General features: G+C 27.5%; 1 long non-coding RNA gene across 4 annotated transcripts in view; it reads left to right on the top strand.

Annotated features, from left to right (window-relative positions):
- Positions 1-20775, top strand: part of LOC147816132 (uncharacterized) — a 62705-nt gene that overhangs the window by 15664 nt on the left and 26266 nt on the right. For 2 of the 4 annotated variants that reach the window (XR_015431776.1, XR_015431777.1), the window contains 2 exons: positions 5148-5210; positions 15635-15846. The exons of the other annotated variants lie outside the window; for them this stretch is intronic. This is a non-coding gene — a long non-coding RNA (uncharacterized LOC147816132). The remainder of the gene's footprint in view (positions 1-5147; positions 5211-15634; positions 15847-20775) is intronic. 4 annotated transcript variants of the gene reach the window in all.

Below are 20775 nucleotides of genomic sequence, written 5' to 3'. Positions count from 1 at the left end.
TTCCCCAAATAGTTTTTATCAGGGTCGCCACCCACTTGGAATTATCAGGGAATTTTTTTGCACTGGAACAAAACCTGGAAAAGAAGTCAGGGTGGAAATTTTGGACGAAAACTTGAAAAAATCAGGGAATTTTAAGGAAAAGCTGGGATTTTTTTCTTAATTTAAATTATTTTACCATTCGTTATATCCACTTTATTTAGACAGAAATTTGTCGTGAAACAGTTGAAATATCATCAACTTGGCAATACTTTGCTTGCATTAAAATTTTCTCCATTATTACCTTGCTAAACTAGAATGCCATATTAAACTCACCCATGGTTGCTAAATGAAAGGAGAAACCTTTGACCTCTTTTGAGGTTATGGGACTATGCAGTTTAGGAAAGACAAAAATTGTGGAGGAGGTGGAAGATATTAGCTCTTTAGTTAGGATATTTGCTTCTATTTTTAAAATTATTTATTTATTTTATCTTCTAGTCTGTGGGCTTATTTCATTTATTGTTTTGAGGGTATTTTTTGTTTTTAACAAAATTATTAAAAATGTTTTAGTATTTTTTACTGTATAAAATTCTCCAAAAAATAATTTTTTATAACTTAATAATAGATTTTTTCTTGCATTCTTTTTCTGAAAGCTTTTGTTCTCTTATCCAATGAATTATTTTTCCTCAGCAAAGCCAACTAGTCACTCATTTTCTTGAATCACTGACACTAAAATTGTTTCATTGATGCTAATTTTCTGGATTTCATTTTGACTTTTTATAACATATTTTATTTCTTTTATGAACCAACTAGATGTTTACACTAAATTTTACTGTTTTGTTGTTAAATATTTTATTTTTGATTCAAAAGTAGAATTGTGTGTTAATCACAATGTTGAAAGTTTGTAAATGTTGCTTATATTCCAGAGATAATATTTCCAAAACTGTTTCTTCTTTTACTCTGAAAAACCAAGGAATGTATGAAAAACATGTTTAATGATGTAAAAACTTAGAATATGGAATTAAGTTATTTATATTTGTTTATTAGAAAGAAGAAAAATTAGACTTTTTTTCGTTCTTCTGCACTGTACAGGTACAGGTTTTAAGTTGCGCAACCAGTTGACCAAAATCTTAAACTTAATATTAAGTAAAGAAGGTATCATTTTCAAGGTAAAAAATTTAAGATTTAGAAATAATGACTTTAACTCATAAATATCAGTTGTCAATAAGTTATAGGCTGTTAAATGATTACATCATTTGAAATTTTTTACCATGATTAGTGAATCTCAATCAAAATGTAACTTTTTTTAAAAAAAATTCAAAAAAATTGAAACAATAGTAATTGAAATGAATTGTTAAAATACATGTTATCTTGAACAAATGTAGAGAATCATTTCAAATTACGATATACAAAAACAATTCTCAAGATAGACTTTTATAATTATGTAGACAAGATAATTATGTATAAAAATCGTCATTGTTGTAAAAAATTGTTTTTCTTTTTCCTTTTTAATATACAGTGACAATTTTTTCAATAGTTTTTTTGATTGTGCATAAACATAATGAAACTTTTTGCATCTTTTTCTGATTTTTTTAAAAAAAAGTAAAATATTTAGCAACTGTTAAATATTTTGCAACTGATTTTTAAAATTACTAAATTTAAGGTAATATTGCTTAGATATGAGTTTTATTTACATTGTTGTTAATATATGTTGCACAGTTAAAATTAAAAGGAGTGATTTTTCGACAAACTTTTTTCACAAGATGTTATGAAACACATTCCAACAATAAATAGAAGACAATTTAAATTCAATGAAGCTAATAAATTGTAAAATAATGTTTATAGTATTAAGATTAAAGTAATTTTCAGTCATTATAAATAGAAGACAATTTAAATTTAAAGAAGCTATTCAAGTGAAAAATATTGTTTATAGTATTAAGATTGAAATTAAAGTAACTTTCAGACATTATAATGGTTACCATTAACTTATATTTATGTCCAACTTAAAAAATTGCATCTGACATGGAAGTAAAAAAGTTCAAATTAATTATATATCATATTTTAGTTAGAACTATTATATATCATAGAACTTTTTATTCAAATGTCAGCTTCAAATTTCAGTCAAGTTTATATTTAAATTACAAACAAATTCACAGAGTTTAGACAATTTGCAAATGAGTAATAATTTTTTGCTTTTGTGCAATTTACATCTAACACCAACAATTTAATCTATTTAATTTGAACTTATTGCTATTAATTTCTATGAAACAAATTGTTTTTTGATAGGTTATAATGTACTAAATATTTAATATAAAAATTTGATGATTATAAACCTATGTTTTATTAGATAGTTCTGAAAAATTTATGTTAATTTTTTACGTCCAGCACCCTGGAATTGCCCTGTTGTAAAAACAATTAACTAATCTAAGCAAAGAAACCATGTAGTTAGCAAATTCTTTAGATATTCTAATTTCTAATAAGAAAAAAATAAAGAAATTTAAAGAATTTCATCTAGTTTTTTTTCTATGGAATATGCAACAAGAAATTTGACAGTTTTGCCTTTTTGAATACTGAATATCTCCTACAATAATAATGCTAATTCAAAACAAACAACATTATTTAAACATTTGACTTTAGATATTGGTTTAAAGAAAATTATATCAATGAATTTTATTAAGAGCACTGTTTAGATAAAATATAGTATAAATTGGTTCTATGTTGAAATGTAAATAAATATAAAAATTTATTAGTGCATAATCAGCTGGAATTATTTGCTTTTGCTTAAGGAAAATATATTAAACAATACTTATCCATGGTTTTTTTTGGGTTACTCTGTATTTGCTATTTGGTACAGTTTGTGCTTAAACTACTCAACACTTTAAAACATTTTTTTATTCATTAAAAGCAAAGTATTCTACTAGCTAACTATATTATTTTCTCCACATCTTTTCAAGATGATTCATTAAAAATAAAATACTTCATAATATATGCTCTTTTCCATCCACCTTTACTTTATGAGGTAAAAGAAAAAAACGCTGACCTGGAAATGTTAAGATTTTTACTGGAAAACCTTGAAAAATCATGGAAATTTGAAACCTGATTTGAGTGGCCACCCTGATAATATATATTTTTATATTAGACTTTAATTTGTTAACTTCGTTTTTTTTATAATTAATTACTTTTATTTTAGTATAAGTTATTATCAATCAATGTTTTTATTTGTAAATTGCATTTTTTTTATAAAGTTTAAGCATAAATTTATATTAATACTTTTCTCCTTTTTACTGTTTAATTAATTTTATTTTATATATATATATATATATATATATATATATATATATATATATATATATATATAATGCAATTACAGCATTTTTTTGATTTATGAATAATATGTTAATGTTTTTTTTGCATGTAAAAGCTTTTTCTTACATTACTTATATATGAATTTAATTTAAGTATTAGTACACTTCACATAAGTTTATATTATTACTTTATAGTATTACTTTATTTACATTTTAGTTTTTTAGTATGTTTACTTGTTTAATTTTCGGAGTTCGATTTACTTGAATTTAAATAATATATTTAAGTTTCTGTATTCTACGTATTAGCAACTCTTTTTTTTATTTCATAAATTTATGTATTAAATTTAGTTTACTGTTAAAACATTTAATATTAGTTTCCATTAATATTAGTGTACATTAATATTAGTCTCCATTAATATAAGTTTCCATTAATATTAATTTATCTTTATAAACTGTTTAGTTTCTATAAAATTTTATTTCTTGATTTACAAGATTATATATTTAAATTTTTTTGGCATATTTTTCACTCGTTTTTAAAATAATTATTACTTATTAATAATTATTTTTTCTACGTTTTTTTCTTTAATTTACTAAATCTCATTTTATTTTGCCAATTAAATAATATAATAAATAATTTGTGCTTTATGTGTTTACAATTTATCCTTTCCACTATTTTTCAGTGTCAAATTTAGACTACCCATTACTTCGTGTTTTGAGAATTAAAAATCCAAATCTGTCATATTTTTACTTAGAGAAAACACACTTTGGGGTCTAATGACATATTTTAGAAATAGATATACTAATTATTTGGCTTATTTAAAGCATTCATTGAAACAAAAGTTACTTAGGGTGATATCCCTTTTTCCCAAATCACTGTAAGCAGTTTACATTAACAGAACTATTATTATTTCCATCTATTGTTATCGTATTTTTGTTTAAGTTTCAAAATTTGTTATTTATATTTTTTCAAAATAAATTTTAATCTGATTTTTAAATTATTTTTACTTTAGAATTACATTGATATTCCGAATTGTAAACAGTTTTATTTAATGTCATTTAAAGGTAGAATTGAATTGCTTAACTTTCGGAATTTGGTTTCCTCTTACTTTATAGGTTGAAAGTTTTCTAAACTTATGTTTGTAGAAGAAAAAAAAATATACATACATTTTTATGAGGTTTAATTGAATATTACTACAATTAATATTTGTCACCAATTATTAGTTCTGTCAAAATGTTACTACCCTTGTAATGTCTTACTGAAGAATTACTTTAGTTGTAGTCTGAATATATTGTTAGAATTTTCAGTTAATCTTGTTTGATTGCAAAATTAAATTATTTTGCCTGTAGATTTTAGATTTGTATGCTATTGTTTAATTCAAAAAATGTAATTTTATTTTGAATTGTAAATGATATTTTGAGCTAGAGTATTTTGTGTACTTTTTTCTTTAAATACTTTTAATAACTTTACGCTTAGCTTTAGTAAACTTAAAAGTGTGGCCCTAGCTAGATCTCGGGGGGTTTAAAATAAGGGAAAAAGCTTAGTGCCAAATATTTTTATTAGTACACATATAGCACACGGCCAAACAAACATAAATTTAATTAATTAAGAAAAGGAGAAATAAGTGTAAGGTCCATTCAGTTTGATGTCTGAGCATCTACTGCCTTGCATATGGTGGAGTTGTTGTAGCTTAGCTATGTGGTTGCTACAAAAGTAGTTACTATGTAGTTGCTACAAAAGTAGTAGTTTTACAGTTAGCCACATGTGACATATTCAATAAGTTGTTTTTAACAGTGCCCTGATTAATTTTTATTTTAATGTAATATTTGAAATTTTGAATATTATTTTTTTTTTTTTGTATTTTACAGGATTAACTGCAGCCTCTATAGCTCTATGAAAGAGAAGAATTTGTGTACTACACCACTTTTCTGGTAAGAATTTTATTTTCATGCTTTAACCATCTTAAAATCTCTTTAAATTGAATAAAATGTTTTAATATTTCCTAGGTTATTTATGAAATTCTAATCACTTTATTAGAAAGAAATTTTATTATCCAGTTTAATAATTTTCAAACAAAATATTAAGAAAAAATACTTTTCAAATTATTTCAGTTTCCACTTAACACTTTAAAAACAAAATCAAGCTATTAATATTATGTATAAAAGAAATTAGATTAAAATAAGCAAGTTTTTTGTACGCATGCTATTTAAAAAAAAGTATTTTGTACAAGTTAGTACAAAATATAATAAAAAATAAGCATTGCTTTTTTGAAATAAAAATAAATTGATCCTTTCGGCCTTCCCTGTTTTCGAATTACGGTAATATATTATCATGTATATTTTTTTCTGGCTATGGGACTCTTAGGTAATAAAAATTCTCTAGACGGAGATTTAAGAACAGTAATTAGCATTCGTGAAAATATTAATCAACGAAAGACTATAAATTATATTTTTCGAAAATATTAATTGAATGTAAAGAAAGTATTAGTGTGGTATATCATTAGTGAATTCATAAACTAAAAGTAACTCTTGCTATGCAAATTTTTATCAAGGAATATATTATATTTATGATTCATAGGCAGTGTTTAAGTACGAAAAAAAGGATATCGCCCTAAATGACTTCTGTTCTTATAATCGGATTTCCAAGTACTAGCGATAAGTACTCTGATTCACTAATTTTAAGCAATTTCTTTAAAAAAAATTATGAAACATAATCTTTAATTACCTGCCCGTGCGTGTTTTTGCAGCTAACTATTTTACTAACTATTTAATTATATTCTTAAATTTTCAAAGTATTATTCTCTACACAGGGGTGAGATTTTTCTGCTTTTTAGCTGATTTCCGCTTTTTTCACCTTCGTCTCTCGAATTTCAGCCTTTTTATCAAAAACTCTGATTATCCAAAAGTTAAACTTTTTTTAAAAAAAATAAATATTCCGCTTTTTCAGAGAATTCAGCCATTGAAATAAAATAATTATATTTATTTCTGAATTTCAAAGATAAACAGAAAATTCAAACTATATAACAGCCAACCTTTCGCATTTTTACTTATTTTAGCTATTTTCTCCGCTTTTACGCGCCGAAGATAAGATTTTCCGAATTTACGAACTTCTGCCCGCCTGCCAGATAGCTCGTATTTTCGTAATTCAGACGTCCCTGCGTCAAACAAACCTTTTAGAAGTCCCGGAATCTGCTATTATTTCGATTCTTATTCACGCGATTTTAATATCAAACATAACTTTTAGTATTTACGTGATTCAAAAGTTGAGCGCTGGGATTGTCATTTACGCGATTTGAATATAGCACATTGCGATTCTTATTTACGAGATTTAAAAATCTAATATCACGATTTGTATTTTCGCGTTTTTAAAAACCTATGTCGTGATTTGTTCATGCTGCTACAATATCACACAACGATTTTCGTATTTATACATGATTTTAAAGTAAGGGGTTATAGGATTCGCATTCACGCGATCCAAAAATTATGAATCGTAATTTGTATTTACGCGATTTAAAAATTCTATAACGCAGAATGTATTTTCTCATTCATATTCACGTGATTTTAAAATCAATTATCGCGATTCTTGTAAAAAGTAAGTTTTTTTCTTGTATTAGTTACTGTAAAGGTGCCTGTTTTTCTATCGACAACGTGAAATTTACTCACTTGGAAATTCAGCTTTTTTGCACTTTGGCACTACTCCGCATGTCTACACTACTCCATATGTTATATTTTCAATAATGTACTAATATATTGTTTTAGCTTTTTCTGTAACCCTCGTTCGTTTTTAAATTATTTTATATTATAACCGTTGGTGAACAGCCGACCCGATTTTTAGGCTTACGACTACTAACGCACAACTCCGTAGCTTTGAAATTTTGAAACCAATCCAGAAGATAAGGGATCAAGTATCGGGAGAAATTTTGTCTTTGTGGAGGGCTTTTTGATGGAGCTAACCTGCAGATGCGTAACATCGAGAGTAAAGCCATGAAACTTTCTTAAAAATTATTATCAAGTTTTTAATAAAAGAAAGCTTAGAATTATTGCCAGTTAGTTGAAAATTAAATCTTATTAAAAAATGATACAGATTCTGCTGCTTTAAAATTACTCAATCTATTACTCGATCTAAATCAGCAAGCTATATTTTCGAAAAAGGAATTTCAATTATTGTTTTTTTAATATTGTTTCCTATTTAAGTAATAAGAAGTAAATGCATGTATGCGCAACTCAAAGTGTGTATATTTTGTTTTTTAAATGGATAAAAAATTACGGAGCTACAATTTTTTTTTTTTTTTTACGTTCAGACTTACTTTTGCCCGTTAACTTTAAGAAGGTTGCCTTTTTAAAAAAATAATGAGGAAGAAATTTGCTAAAAGAAGCTTTTAATCAACTTTTAACTAAACAATTCTCAATTTTAGCATAATTCATAAAGTATTGTTATAGCAGGAAAATGATGCTCGGTAGGCTTGATTTTGTTTAACAGCAAATACTAAAAATAAAAAATTGTAAAAAGAAAAGAATTCCAACCCCATGCGAGTTTTAGAATCATCTCAAAAAAATTGTTCTTTTTTTATAACTTTAAATTTTTCTTTATACTTAAATAAGTTATATTAATACATTTTAGGATTTTAAATTATTTTATAGCTGTATTTAGTATGTCCAGAAAATTGTTTCAATATACTTTTTTTCATAAATTATGAATAAAATTTGTTCTTATTTCGCAGTAAAGGAGACAATAATGTTAATGTTTCATTAATGTTCAATTGAACTGTGACTGATTTTATTATCCCTAAAATTGGCATCAGTTTGGGCTAATTAATTTATTGCTTGAAACAAATAGAAACAATTTAATGTATTAAAATTATTTCTTTATTTTGTTAAGACGGCAGGAAAAATGAGGGTAAGCAGTGAAAACCATCATACTGTTCATGCATTTAATTATATAACTTGAGTAATTTTAAGTAAAATAAAATATGATAATAGGTGTATAATCTTGATTTAACTTTGACCAGCATGACAATAGGTTATGGTGGAGGAAGCAAACTAGAGCAGACTTAGATTCATTAATAGTACAAAATTTAATTATACAAATGGATAAAGTTCAGACAATCCCATTTGTCAAGACTTTAAAGAATGAGATTTAGTGAAGCTGACAAAAAGAAGATAAATTAAAGTCCTGAGATCAATACCATATCATATGTTTTCATTAAGATACAATATTTTTTTATTTCGACAAAAAAATAAATTACAAAATTTCTAATGGAAAAAAAAGAAAAATTTATTTAATTGATAGAATTTATTATCCTATTGATTTTTCTCAAGACTGATTTCAGTCCCTGAGACTGAAGAGTGGCACCCATGCCTCCGGGGTTTCGAAGCGTTATAGTTAAAAAACGAAGACGAATATGACAAAAAAGAATATATGAAATTATTCTGAAAGTATTCAAGTTTTAATATAAGCAGTTGCCGGTAGATAGTACCATGTTGAGTAGAATATGGCAGGAACTAGACTATCGCATTGATGTATGCCATGTGACCAAGGGTTCACACATAGAACACCTGTAAGTAAAACTTAAATAGTTTCGGAGTTAATTTCATGTGTTTCTTTTTTTCACGTTCGTCTTCTTTCTTTTAATATAACGCTTCGAAACGCCGGAGAGAATTATGAATAACCCTGTATATTAGGTAGCATAAGAAATTGCTGGGAATAGTTTTTCTATTTTTTACTATAGAAACAAATAACAGTAAAAGAGAAGTCTAGTATTTCTGAAGTATTTTCGGGAAAAAATTTTCAGACTGTAATAAAAGATGATATATAATAATAGTTCTACTTACTAAATTAAAAAAAAATCAAATAAAGTGTTAATAACGTTCATTTGTATATAGTATCAAAGTTTCAGCTCAATAGAATAAGAATTCATTTCGTTGGAACAGTTTGTAATTCGTAAACTTTTCAAAAAAGACATTTTGAGAAAAATGGCTTTTTATAGTTATATATTTTAAATTCTACTTCTGAACAAATATTTTCTTTTTCATCATAAATAACTATAAATATAATCTTATGAACTAATAAGTAATTTGATGCCTTAAAATTTAAAAAAATAAACACAATTTTTAAAAACAAGCAAAAATTTACTTGGGTATACAACTAGCTGCAAGCAAGGAAATTTAAGCAAAAGGACGTGGTTAAAATAAAAATCGCCCCTAACTTCACCAATTTTGATCCGATTCAAAAAGAGTTTGTTTTAAAATGTTAACTTACATACATAGTTATCAAAAATATAAAAGTGGAAAATCGATTGTTTTTTGACATTTTTTTAAATTAACTATATAACTTGTCGCCTTTAAACAACAAAACACCATCTCTGTTTACCATAGTTGATGATACGTGAGTTTGATTCAAGAAGATATATAAATTTTATAAAAAAACTATTTTCATTTTAATTTAATTGTTTAATTAGCAAAAAATATAGTGAGTTATTGATGTATACATTTATCCAAATATATGCATACCTATGTATATTACTGAAATTGAATAAGATAAAAATGAAATAAAAAATAAAGCAGATGCATAACCATACTCGATCATGAAGACATTTTTATAAAACTTGATGCTCGTAAAGTCTAATATTTCATTCAAAACTCTTTATCAAATTATATAAAATTAGCAGGTGGCTTAAAAAGTAATAACGAATTGCATATATATATTTTATTTTTCTTAAAAAAAAGATTAGTAATTAACTATCAATAAATGACGCTTCTCTTGTCTTGTAAGTTTATCACTCTCAAATATTAATTATTGTTTCATTTTAGTTTTTTTTTATTTTCACCTTATTATTTTTAAAAATAATTAATTATAATTTTTCTTGACTACTTTTCTCTACTAATAAAAACGAGGGAAACTTTTGTCTTTTCTGTAAAAAAAATACATAGATTAATATGGTGTAAAAATAAACTTATGCTTCATAATTCAAAATGTTTTCGTCCACTTTTAAATTAAATAATAAAAAAATAGTTAATTCACGAAAATAATTTTTTGCATGAAATCATCATTTAGATAATCGGGTTACATCATCATCACATTAAGGAGATCAAACTTTTACGCGTTTCGGCTTTAATATAGGAACCACAGGGCTGGGATGGCTCAGGGGATAGAGAGTTCGCTTTCCAACGAGGTGCCCTGGGTTCGAACGCCAGCGATGACTGGTCGATGCAAATTCACATCCACCTTGCACCCACCACATAGCTGCCTTAAAATACACAGTAATAGACGGATTATGGGTCAACCCCCTTGCCATCAGACTAACCCTGGAAGGGTTTTATGGTTTTCCTCTCCGTGTAACGCAAATGCAGGTTAGTTCCTTCGAAAAGTCCTCCGCGAAGCCAAATATCTTCCAAAACTTGATCCAGGCGTTCTCTTGTCTTCTGGATTGAGTTTAAAATTACAAGGATGCGTAATTGAATCCTTCAGTGATGGCCTTAAAAATAAATTTAAATTCCAAAATTAAAAGCGTTCTTTCTTCTCCGATGTTTGCATCAAAATTTGCCTTTAATATACTTCAAAAAATTATAAAATTATGCTTTTTTTAATTTGTCATTGATCCTCTTTAAAAGAAGTTTATGTATGTGCTATTGCAAAAAATATTCTGATCTTTTTAAAAAATGTTCTACTGAATTTTACTACTATAAAATGTTCTTTTATATATACATGGAATTGAACATTTCAAATTGAAAAAACTGAATAGTGACACTACTAATAAACTAACAAGGAATATTTATATAAAAATATTCAATTGTAAACAAAAAAAATTAATAATTTGGGTCAATAATAAAAATTAATTTGTAGGACATACATTACGGTGTTCATCATTTTTATTTAATTATGTTAAAATGTTAGTATTTTTAAACATATAGCTTTTTTCGTGTGTTTACCCAAGGGGTATAAAATAAGGAAAACCTAAAATTTTCAGTAAACTGAAAGTTTTGGAAAAATATAGAACTCTGAAAATTCATGGGAGGATCTCACTCAACCACATTTCAGTTGTGTTTTCAAATATTATTATTACGCACTGTTTTACACCAATGGCACTATTTATTTTTCAGATAATCAATGCTAATTTTGAAAGTAATTCTAAATAATTTTGTAATATTTAGTTTCTGCTAAACAAACATTTCATTTATTTGAAATAAACTGATAAATTAAATTAAATTTAAATATAAGATATCTGAAAAGTTTATTCATTTCTAGATCTTTTAATAATTTATTAAAGACTCTCCTTAATAAATTGTTAAGTTGTATTACTAATGATTAATTAAACATTAAGGAGACCAAACTTTCATCCGTTTCGGCTTTACTATAAAAGCCACAGAGATGTGATGGTTCAGGAGATACAGTGGTTGCCTTCCAACGAGGTGCCCTGCATTCGAATGAATACCAGCGATAGCTGGTCGATAATTCTGCATCCGTCTTGCATCAACCACAGTGTTACAGCAAAATATCATCATGGGTTAGAATCCCCTTGCCATCAGACTAACCCTGGAAGGTTTTCGTCATTTTTCTCTCCATGTAATGCAAACAAGGATTCGTTACATCCAAAACAGTGCTCCACGAAGGCAAATTTCTCCCAATACTTGATCCAGGAGCTCCCTAGTCTTCTGGATTGGGTTCAAAAATACAAGAATACGGAGTTGAACATTAATAGTCGTAAACCTCCCCCCCCCCCCCAAAAAAAAAGAAAAAACTTTTTTTTCGGTGTTCAATGACGGTTATAAAAGAAATCTATATAAATAAGAACCACAATTCCTAGATTGCAGCTGCCCCCCCCCCTTCCCGATTCCATGAATCAAGAATCCAAATATGTGAAAAAAGGTTTATTGAGAAAAAGAACGCTCTTGTGTTTGATTTCGTAACTTAATTAATAGTTAACAATAATTAATTAGCATATTTGAAGTCACCTATTAAGATGGAAACTCTTAATGAGTGTCTTCATCTGATGTTACCATTAAGATTTACACTTTGTTTGTGAAAATCAGATTATTAGAACGAAAGTTATTAAGGGTGATATCTTTTCGCGTTGTACTGTTTAAATTGTTCATATGTAATGGTGGAAAAAATTATATTTAATGTAATGTATTTATACATAAGTTTTGTTACTACTGAGAAAGAAAAATATATTCTTAAAATGCAGAAATTCTCTAATAACAGGAGGTTATGTTTATAATGTACAAAAGAATGTGATGGCCCTCCTGTTTCAATGCTTAGTACCCGTTCAGTTGTAAAAAAGAATATGTTTTTTGATCAGTGATCGGAAAGAGCGAGCTGCAAGTAGTGAAACTACTGTATACTACTGAAACTACTACAGTTTGTAGCGATTCCAGGCAACTATTTTTAACGTTAGTAAAAAACAGAAATAAAGTTCAAGCCCGAAATTTTTTATCGAATTTGATTGGTGCACATTCTTCATAAACTCGTAAACGTAAGCAATGATAATGTCCCTGTGACAGAGCGTTAATAAGATCTATTTCTGATGGTTGGAAAAATCGGTGCGAATTGATCGTGAGAAATCGAATTTTTAATATCTGACTTTTTTAAAATTCGATTTCAGAAGAACTATAAAGTATGTTTGTGTGTCTGATTTAGTTACTTAAAATATCCTCTGCTATAATTAATTAGCATGTTTGTGGTCACCCTCTCAAACAATTAAGATTGTGTCTTAGAACGTGAAGATCCGATCATTAGATCAAAAGTTATTCAGGGTAGTCCATTCTTTGTTTTTCGCACTGTGCTTTATTTCTTTTAGGATATAAAAAAGCATTGATCACTTAAATCACAAATATTTGATAATTTCCAAAAATTTCTTAAACCACTGTTGAGAAAAGCATAAAGTCTTGTGATGGCATTACATATATTTCCTAACTTTTAAAATATCTTTAATTACTTAAACTTATTTTTTCGAATCAATATTAATCGAATCATATTTAAATTAAATCACTGAGTTAATCTTATAACAGCGAACACATTGATTTAATTTTAATATAATTCGATTAATGTGACCATTAACATTTTTACTATATCAGTACAACTACTTGCATATGCTGATGATGTTGATATAATTGCTCGTTCCCTTCCTGCGCTGAAAGAGTCATTTCTTACCCTTGAAGTGGCTGCAAGGCAAATGGACTTGGTCATAAATGTAGAAAAAACAAAATATATGTTATTCTCGAGAAACAGAGTCCCGGACCCCTATTTTGAAATAAATTCTTATAGATTTGAAACAATAAGGAGTTTTACTTACTTAGGATCAATTATTACCATTGACAACAGAATTACTCCTGAAATAAAAAACCGACTCTATCTGGCGAATAGGGCTGTCTATGGGCTAAGAAGATTTATTGAATCTAGGTTTCTTTCTAGAAAAACAAAGTTCTTAATCTACAAAACTCTTGTCCGGCCAGTCTTGACATACGCTTCTGAAGCTTGGACAATGACAAAACTGGAGGAAAACTGTATCACAATATTTGAGAGAAAGATTTTACGGGGTATACTTGTTGGAGTAAATTAAAACAATAACTGGAGGAGGAGATTTAACTTCGAACTGTACAAGATTTATGAACAACCTGATATTATTAAATATATAAAAATAAATAGACTGAATTGGATCTCCCACGTTATTCGAATGAGTGACGACAATACAATAAAAAAGATACTGCTTTTTAGACCCACTGGAAAAAGAAAGCGGGAAAGGCCGCGGTTGAGATGGGCTAACTTGATGGAGTCTGATTTTCTTGCAATCAATGAAAGGAATTGGAGATCAAAGATAAATCGGAAGTCATCACGGAGAAATCTTCTGAGGAAGGCATTGGCTCACACTGGACTAGTTGGCCAACTATGATGATGATGATAATTCGATTAATAATGATTAGAAAAAATAAGTTTAAGTAATTAAGGGTATTTTAAAAGTTAGGGTTCAGAATTAAAAACTATTTCATTTAAACAGGAATTAAAACTGCTTAATATATTCTCATGATTAATCAAGCTAATCTTTCATGCAAAATCATTTTGAATGTTGGTGAAAATTAAGTTCTCCAGTTACACTTGTCTTCTAAAAGTAGCGTAGTAGTGACTACATTTCGAAAGTAGTTTGTAGTCGTTACATTTAAAAAAGAAGTAATTGTATTTAACTGCAAAAAAAACTTAGATTTTCCGACCACTGCCTTTGATAAATCGTAATTTAATGAAATATTTTAATCAATATAACTAAAAAGAAAATAATAATAATTTTTTTACACACAATTCCTATTTAAAAGGCAAAACCCAGTTACCCAGTTTGTTTTCAATGTTTAAAAAAAAAAATTAATACTTAATTATTAAAATATTTTGATACGAAAAATAATATTCGATAATAATAGATTCAATCAAAAATAATAACTCTACTCAATCTAGTGATACTTTTTAATAGAAGAAGGTTAGCATTGTCGATATTACGTTCCCCACATTGACCTAAGGACGTGATATGAACTTAGTTACATCGAATTCAACGACCACATCGATGGATGATCCACACTGAGCGGTTGACTTGCTATTTGTGATTGCGTCATCGTCCTCCTCGCGCAATTGCTTTTCTGTCTCATTTACACACACTCGACTACTAATAGCAACACAGGAGAGACTGCATACACAACCGTAAACTTAATACAGCTCTCACTACAAACGATCAGAACTCTGTGAACTTGATACAACTCTTTCCACAAACGCTCAAATTCCTGTGATCTTTATACAGCTCTTCCTGTCTTTCGCAAAATATGCAACTAGTGGCATTCATTCATCGAATTCCATCTCTGATAAAATTCTGGAGGGGGATTATTGTGACGTAACTACCACTACGATTATTAAACATCAATTGACTAGTATATAAGTTTGATTCGAAAGCAAACTTTATTTTAAGAATTAGTGTGTACATGCAATTTAAATTAATAATTTTTATGTTATATTATTTGCTAATTTAAAAAGGGGACCAGGAGAAAAATGGCAAAATCCAGTAGTCGACTGGTAAATCCAGGAGAATTGGCAGCTATATGTATCATTTATTACTGAAATTTTAAATTTTCGTGTTTAATATCAAAACGGTGGCAGCTACTTTAACAACCAAGTAGTTTAAAAGGACATATTTGGTGTTTCAATATTTTAGAAATTATTCTTGGCTCTTTGGGTAACAAAACGCTTAAGTACGAAGAGTTATGTATAGTGTTTCACTTTGGTCTAAAATAGTTGCCACAGTTTTCGGTGCTGACATACATTAATAATTTTTGCAGAGTAATTGTTGCTCAAAAGTTGTATCATAAAAATATGTCTCTTGCAGGATTGGTTGTTGCAGTTGGAGGGGAAGGGTGACAAAATTTGTCCACCACAGTGTTTTGATCCAGTGAGTAAGAAGTGCTTAACTCTAAGATGTTTACTTTTTGCTATTGATGATCGAAATGGACTACAGGTGGCGTAGAGAAGATCTCTCTACCTATGGCAACACTTCGCATGTTTTCGCCACTAGCGTGTGGAGAGTCATAGGAGAAGGAAGTACGTTAGTTTTCTATCTTGATTTTCATATAGATTAAAAACTTTCAAGTTAGGAAGCTATATGGAACTACATTAAACGTAGTTCTAAAAGTAAGCGTCATGGAAATTTTAAAAAATATTTTTGATAATTAATTACGAAAAATGTTAAGAAAGGAGAAAATATCTTAGTACATTCCTATACGATTGAGAAGGAGAGGGAAGGGGGGGGGGAGGTCAAGACTAATAAAATGAAGAAAAATAAATATTTCCTTCTAAGAAAAAATGGGTATATTGTAAGTCATTGATATAAAACCCTTAATTCCCATATAATACCCTATCTATACCCCTTGAGTATGATTAAAAAATTGTTTTTCCTAATATAATATTGTTGAGCCTAAAACATTTATTAAACTGCTCTTAAAAAATTTTTCTCTTGTAACAGTTTTATAAAAACCTTGTAGTACTAGAAGATATAACAATTTAAGTTCAGTGTAGGCATTTTTTTGGTGGGGCACACTTGAATATTATTAAGAAATTGTTTTTTTGCTAAAGTAAAAATGTTGAGCTTAAAACATTTATTATACTGCTCTTAAAAATGTCTCTTCATATAAGAGCTTTATAAGAACTCAATAGTAGTAGAAGATATTACAATATAATTTGCCAATATTTTGAAGATTCTCCATGTGCAGGTTACTACACGCATTTATTATGTCTAATTAATATTATGTTTAAGAAATAAATTAATACCTTTTGATAATTTAACAAAAATACGTAATGACAATATAAAATAAAATATTTTAAAAAAAGTACCCAAAATTATCACTTTTTATTTATGCTTTGAAACATTTATTATATTCTTTGCCAATTTAAGCATAATTTAAATATAGCTTTTTAAATATAGCATAAAAACGATTTTAGTCAATATGAAAGCTAACTTTAGAATACAAATAATTAAATAATTTAAATGTATTGCAGAAATTATTACTTCTGAACATCGGAGTCCATGAAAAAAAAATTAAATAGCTTGGTAAAAACTTAATTTGTTGACTTAATTTGATCTTGAAACGCGAAATCAACTAGCTTAAATGGCGAAAAATAATATTGACAGAAATTCAGCAGTTTTAAATCGAAAGCCAACAAGAATACACTGACCTTGTGTCTCAAATAAGTTTATTAAATAAAAACATTAAAATGTACTTAAGTAATTACCAATTTTTTAAATCAATTTACCAATAATTTAATTCATAAGCACCTCATATAAGAGGAATCCTTCTGATAAAATTGATCTAATGGCTTTAAGAAAAATTTGATTTCGCGCAAATACTGAAAAGGAGGAAAAAGGGAGTCAAATGGATACAAGTGTTTCATAAATAAAGAATTTTTATATTTGATTCATGCTAGTTCAAATGATTGCCAATTGTTTAGTGTTAATTGCTTTTTAATTGGTTGCCAATTCCCTTTTTACTTTCAGTAATTTTAAGCAGATTTAATACATTTCAATGGCTACTCTAACAATTTAAAGATATTTATCAGTCTTTTCAGTTATAAGTCAGCCGATCTGCTAATTTTACTTACATATAGATGGCAACGAATGCTTCATCAGCAACAAGAATTCGTATTTATTAGGTTCTTTGATTGTTTTAATAATACTAAATTAATCAAACTTCCACTTTTTCATATAACCTCTTAGCCATTGTGATACAAAAGAATCTTTGTTTATAATCCCTGTATTGTACCACAATGCTGCCCAGGGAACGCCAAACGTGGAGGCGAGGTTATTTTATTCTGACTTCTTAAGCACTAGCAATAATATTTGATTTGTACAAAAGGTCAATTTTTTTCTATATCAGCAGCATTTATAAAATAGACAACTTTTGAAGTTTTGTTATAGAACACAAAGTCAATCACATGTGTACTAATTCTTCCCTCTTTTTTTTGCCACATTGGAAACGCAATGGTTAGCTATGGAAGAAGTAGTCGCTGGATCTTATAGAGCTATTATCATTTTAGTGTTAGTGTTTAGCAATCAAAATAGTTCCCCAAGAGGGCTGTCAGATACATTTATAAGTAGCCAGAACATGAGCCCCCCGAAGAGTAAAAGAATCGTTAATTCCGTATATTCCATGAAAATATATTTTACAGAGAAGATCTATGAATTCTGCCACAATCAAATAACAATGTAAATGAAAATAACAAAATAAATACAGTAGCATAAATAAATACTGAACACATAATTTTGATAACCAGAATGCCAAATGAAACGTAGATATTTTAATGCAAAACAATATGAAACAAAAGCCGAAATGATGTCAGGGTAAATTTTTCTTCAATACTAAACTTGTAATGATAAACTTATCTAGTACTTAAAACATATGCAAGTGGTCCTTTCCAAGAATTTTGAATACAAGAGTGCCAAAGGAAGAATTGCATAAATTAACTCCGAAGAGACATAAGAGCATGGAAATGACAGAATCGCTAATTTTTCTCATACTCCTCTAAATATTTTTGAAAAGGTGAACTAGCAAAGCAATTGACTTAAATATTAATTTAATATCTATTAATTTAAATATTTGTTAAAGCTAAACTTATTTATTTTTCAGAATGTAAGTTTGATCTACGAATTAAATCTCTTACTTCATTATAATTTAATTAAAAATCATGTACATTTTTTGTAGAATCTGTTAAAAAGACATAAGCATTTAATTCATTTACAAATTCGATAAATTAATCATAAAATGGAATGAAGGTAAAAATAAAAAGAATGCAAAATTATTTGTCTTATAATTTTTTAAAAACGGCATAAGCATGTAAGGTAAACATCTAATACAAGTCACTTAAAAAATTAAAATGGGACATTATATTTCATTCAACTTTAAATGAGGCTTTTACAGCTAAGAATACTAAATGTGCCAACAATTATTTTGAATGAAAATAGTGTGGTACTACAGAAGTATATGATACTTTTGGCAAGTTTAGCTAAGGTTTGAACTTTTTGGTTACTAAGTAGGCTTACCTAAAAGTATACAAGCAATAAAGCCAATAATTTTTATTAAAAATGTTTTACTACAGCGGAATGCAAACTTTTTGGGGAGTTTAGTGATCATATGAACTATTTGTTATCAAAAACGCTTGATGTAAAGTGTACTAGCAATAATTTTAATTAAAACTATGCTGTACTACTGTAGCAGGCAATATTTTTGGCAAGTTTAACTACAATGTGAAATATTTGGTAACTAAATCAGCTCGTCGTAAAGCGTACTATTGATAATTATAAAAAAATTATAAATTAATATGGTACTACTATGATATAAAATTCTTTTTGGTGAACTTAAATAGGAAATGAATTTTTCGATTATTAAATCAGTTTGCCTTATAATGTACTATTAATAATTTTAATCTGGTAATGACTACTTTGGTACAAAATACTTTCAGTTAGTTTTAAATCCATAATTGTTTTTGGTTATGAAGGTTTTGGTGGCTAAATTGTCTTACCATACAAGACACATTTTTCAACGAAGAGAGATATAAAATAAAGTATAAAAAACATACAGTAAAAACTTAAAAATGTACAATATTAAACTACAATAAGAAAAATACTATCAAAATTAATCTAATTGCAATTTAGCTATTTTAAATACATGAAATCATGTTTAGAGTAAAATAAATCTCGAAACACTAAGATTTTGTATATCTTATAAGTTCATTCTCTGAATTAAATTTTTAATATAACCATAAGTATGAAAATCTAAAGGAAACTGTATTTTATCTACTGTAGTTTAGATTAAAGTTGTTTACAAATACTATTTATTTACTTATTATTTATTTATTTTTAGTTTGTTTGTTTTTTAGTTTAATGATTCGATTAGTGAAAAGTTTTAAAGATACATACCGATTTATCAATAAAAGTTTTACTATGTGAGTGACTTTACTATTCCAGTTCGAACTAATTTTCATTTTAGTTTAAATGTTACCTAAAAAGAAAATACTTATTAAACATACATAATCAGCAAAAACATTAGTTTTCAAAATCTGTTGGAAAATTACGAAAACAAAAAATACAAGACTCATTTAATTGCTTGTAAGTTCATCAACTTTAACATGAGCTAATCCAATTGATTGGCAACGACTAATGAATGATTCCAAATAATTTAGAATTTAATCAAAATGAAATCCAGTCACCGAAAAATGAACTAAAGATTTAAAAGAATCCAAATTGGATCTATGATTTGTGAATAAGTTTGTACGAACTGGAATAAGAAATTTATTCTGAAGGAGAAATTAGGAAAATGAAAATTTAAGATTAATTTAATTGCTTAAAAGTTTAAAGACTTTCAAATAAGGAAATCTAATAGATCGACAAAAGCCAGTATACGATTCTAAATATTTTAAGAATTAATAGGAATGATATTGAGACATCGAAAAATGAATTGATTATACTAAATACACACTGAACAAATGATGTAACAAAACATTGAATAAAAATATCTATGGAACAAAGTAGGAACAGAAATCCAGAGCAGTGTAGAGTTCATATAAGGACATTAAAACAGGAAACTGAGTAGGGGAGAGTGGGGTCAATTGTAACAGGGTACGATTGTAACAGAGCAAAAATTTCGAGTGTCGGGTTCTAGATTTGGTTCCTAGGTGGCGCACAAAGTGCATTTAACAAATCTACATGTACACCCCTGATGGCAACCATTTTTATGTACTTTTGCAAGAGTTACATCGCAAGAGATATTTTCACGCCACACAAGTACTTTTTTTGGTACTAGAATACTATATTATAACAAAGTAATTTTGTTTAAACAAATAAAAATTAGTAACCGAATATGTAAGTGGACACCTTAATTAACATTTCAATAAAAAAAAAGATTAGTTTTGCTAATTAATTAGCATTTTTTTTAACAAATGAAGCTGAAATGGCGTCTTGGGGACAATTGTAACAATAAG

This window comes from Parasteatoda tepidariorum, chromosome 2 (genome assembly GCF_982258835.1).
Source record: "Parasteatoda tepidariorum strain Cologne lab strain chromosome 2, Ptep-v5.0, whole genome shotgun sequence".
NCBI lineage: Eukaryota > Metazoa > Arthropoda > Arachnida > Araneae > Theridiidae > Parasteatoda > Parasteatoda tepidariorum.
The sequence above is the reverse complement of the archived record's forward strand: the minus strand, read 5'-3'. Positions and strand labels throughout refer to the sequence as shown.